Raw genomic sequence first — 4,160 nt, 5'->3', positions numbered from 1 at the left:
GAAATGTTTTCAAGTCTTGGCCCTGATTTCAGAGAAGGTATTATTATTATTGTGTGACAGGTTATTTCGTTAACACGCCCCCTATCATTGGCACATTTTGGATCTGCCTCAATGTATGTATGGCTGGCACCCACCCATTCAACAGACCACAGGAGGCAGGCCGGAAAAGCGCGTCAAATGCCACTAACACTGGTGGTTGTAGTAGGCAAATATGAACGAGTAGGAGGTATAGTATACTTTTTCTTTGCTAGTACTTCCCAGTTAATTTGGCCTTGGAATCAATGCGATCAATGGCCTTTCCAAGGTCATTACGAAAATAGTTAACGATATGGAAGGATTGTGTATTGAATACCTTAGAAGCCTCTGTAGGTACAAATTCCCGGCAAATGTTAGACTATAATGATAATAAATTTTACATTTCTTGCGCAAATGTCTTATTTTATCGTTTCTCTATGTAGGGAAAAAGGAGAGGATATAAAACTACATATGTGCAATGTACGTGATTTTTAACTCTTTATTTTGTATTAGGCCTATACATAACCGGCGGAAACAATGTGAAAACTTTAACAATTAATTAGGTCTTAGGTCTAATTAAATTAACAAGATTAGGCTTAGGAATTAAATTTCTGGGCTTCCGGCACTTACGAGAATGACTCCCTCGGCGATCACACTATCCGAGGAAAGGGAAGGAAGCAAACGGCCTGGAACCTACATGTTTAGGCACCATCCCGACATTTGCCTGGTGTGAATGAGGAAGACTCACTCAGGATGGCTAGCCTGAAAAAGCTTTTACAGTTTTCGACCGAGTGTCCCCACCGAGAATCGAACCCTCGTCCGCTCCCACTAAAGGCGAGAGTGTTAGCGACTGCGCTACGTACGGCCACTCCAGTGCCGGTAATAGCTATTACCGATAGTATTGTTGTGTGTGGTCAGCACATTGATTCGCATAGTCGTTATCGTTCGGGCTTTGGTATTTCTTAATTTTAGGTCCTTAGCTGCCTCATAATGTTCTTTACTAACGTCGAAATGTCCTCTGACCACACCATGAATTGGCAAATGCGCTAGCCAATTGGCTACACAGTAACAGTAGCACGCTAGCGAGTACCAACAATCAAAAAGTTGTTAACCTTTTAAACTGCCGTCAATATGATCCTTAATTAACTTGCATCATCTTTGTTTCTTCTTAGCCCATTGATTCATAGGGAAAAAATATTTTTTCTTATTTCTTTGCAATGAATGAAATTTTAATGGTTTTAAGTCCAAATGTTCCATCCTTGCCCCCCCCCCCCCCCCAAAAAAAGCACAGGTTGTGATAATGTGCGATACAATTTTTCTTTTTTTTTTTTTTAAATCCCGTTTTCGTTTTATCGCTATTGAACTGGCACTAATAATGTATTCTCTGCAGGCGCACACCCAGAAATTTCTGTTGGTGAGGGTCCGAAGTTTGGAGGGGACTCGAGCAGTAGTACTCAGAATGTATAGGTAATATTGAACTGGTATTATTCTGCACTCGATAAAACGATAAGTAATTTAAAGTACTGCCATTTATATTCTCAGCAAAAAGTAATTTTAAAAAACAATATTTTTATAAGAATACAGATGAACACTATTTGCCACACGAATAGCACAGATGAACAGACAGGTTTGGTAAAGGTATTGTGTTCATCAGTTACACAGCTAGAAATTTCTGTCGAGTTACGAAATTTGGAGAGGGGGATCTGGATCCGGTGGACCACCCCCATGTTCGCCCCTGATTCTGTCACATGCTTTTACTGAGTGTGGACCTGTTCCCGCTTATTTCTGAATCCCAATTTTAACAAAAGATTAAAAAAAAAAAAAAAATACACCTACAGTAGCCTACATAGGTCCTAGGCCCTACTAGGTATACTATAAAACTATAGAGCTTACTATAGATCCCCTAAACCTACACTAAAAATCAAATCAGTTATAGATCTCCCTTAGTCTTACTCAGTTGAGTCATTGAATCTGTAAACGAATAAGACTAAAGCGGTAGCTTACAGATTCAATGATGATTCAAGTTTATGATTCTGTTGAGTAAAGAAAAAAAAATCCACACCATACGTCGAAAAAGCAAGATGACTCCATATTTTTGAACAAGAAACGTTGTATTGGATTCAGAAATTTACGGTAATTCTGATATTTCAGCAAGAAATAAGTGCATAACCATGAATAAAACTTATAGAGTAAACTTTTATAAGGCTTTTTAGTCGAGAAATGTTGAAGCCCTATACAAATGTAAATTCACATTGAGGAACCAAAAGACACTTAACTACTTTTGTAGACGAAATGAGTAAAATACATTGGTGGATCTACCCCGGGACCGGGGGCCTAGGACCCCCCCAGCTATTGAGTGACAAAAATAATTTAAGCTATTATTTATATATTTTTGGAAGTTTATAGTATAATCATGATATACTTACCACAGTCTGGATGCCTCCCTCATCCCAGTTTTCACCTTTTACCCGAGATCCGCCTCTGGTAAAATAGCATCACTAAAATTCTAGTTTATTTCAAAGCAAACATAAAAATAATTCCTGGTTTAAATAAATATCACGTGGATCCCAACACCATTATGGTCTAAGCTCTCTCCGATGGTCTGGCGACGAGCGCGTGCGCCTTTGGTGCAGGATATCCTGGGTTCAATTCCCGAAGGCAGAGCATTGAACATACTATGGTGTTTCAGATTCCGCCTTAAACCGTAGGTTCACGTAGGGTCACTATACTACCCACCCGGATTTCATCGGGATAGTTCCGATCTCGGAGAAAATGTCCCACCGTCCCGATGTGGCTCCATCGGGACTTCAAAATGTCCCCACTGACACGTTTATTGATGAAGTTGGTGACTATTATTATTTTTATTGAAATTTAGTTTCCACATTATTATACAGAGGAAATATCATAACAGCGGCAGGCAAGCAGGTAGGTAGATACAGTACGTACTCACCAAAAGTGAGTGACATAAAGAGTAGATGTGATTTAACTATCGTACGCTCATATTCCCTGTATTTCCAGTAGTGCAATTTGAAATATACAGCTTCATTTTTGATTCGTAACCAGTGCCGTGTCGTGGAAAATCAGCGCCCGGGGCGAGAGTATATGACGGTGCCCCCCGTAAATATGAGTGAGGTAGACAGACCAACCGCGAAGCGTCATCATGGTTGGCGTAAAGCGCAAGAAAATTTTCAAAAATAAACCCTGTTTTTCCTTGATTTTGAGCACTTTTTATTACTTTCTACTTCCATTTTATATATATATCTTTTCTTTTTTCCTTCCGAATTTTGGCCCCTTACTTCGGCGCCCGAGGCCGTTGTCCCGCTCCTTCCCCCCTACGGCACGGTACAGTTCGTAACACTATTAATCTGTTTGTATTGTAATTGGAAAGTAGCCTATGTCAAATAACTTTCCTTGTTCTTTCCATCGTAAAATTTATTTTTTTTTCTCTTTTTTAAAAAAATCTAACTTCTAGCTATTTAAAAGGTAGAAGTTACAACTGCGTTTCAAGATAAATTGCCCTCCTAAAGTTACTGTTCATTTCGTAGTGAATATAATAGGAGATCTGTCTATTACGGCTGCCCTTATATTAAGTATTTTTGCCGATAACTTGCTGAGATTTAGGCATAACACTTAGAACCTTGTACTCATTGTGGTAATTCGTCAGTACATATATATTATTTTCAAACTTTTGTAGCCATTATAGAAATAGAAATAAAAGGTTTCACTAAAAATAGTCAAAATGGCCGATTTAGACAGGTAACATGGACAATAGGGCCATATTTTGAGAGATTTTCTCCTATTTTTGTAGAATTTGAAATACATTCACTGATGTGGTGGGGTTTTCTTTTTTATATACAAAGGATTGATTTATACGCAAGATAAATTAATTGTTTTTACAAGGTTAAATAACACTTACTTTAGTTTTCGGATTTTCTACAAATCCTAGATTAGTACCAAACTTCATATTTTCATATCAGTAAGAAGTACTCAACAGTTTTTAAATCAAGAGATGTGATTTTGCACTTCCACCTAATTTTCCTTCTTCGAAGGGGAAATTTGCAGTTTTGGGATATTTTCCGTCACTTCTATCAAATATCCTACTTTTGAGTCAATTTTCAAGGTTCTATGTCTACAGGAAATACCCT

The sequence above is a fragment of the Thermobia domestica genome, chromosome 5 (assembly GCF_964235325.1).
Source record: "Thermobia domestica chromosome 5, izTheDome1.hap1.1, whole genome shotgun sequence".
NCBI lineage: Eukaryota > Metazoa > Arthropoda > Insecta > Zygentoma > Lepismatidae > Thermobia > Thermobia domestica.
The sequence above is the reverse complement of the archived record's forward strand: the minus strand, read 5'-3'. Positions refer to the sequence as shown.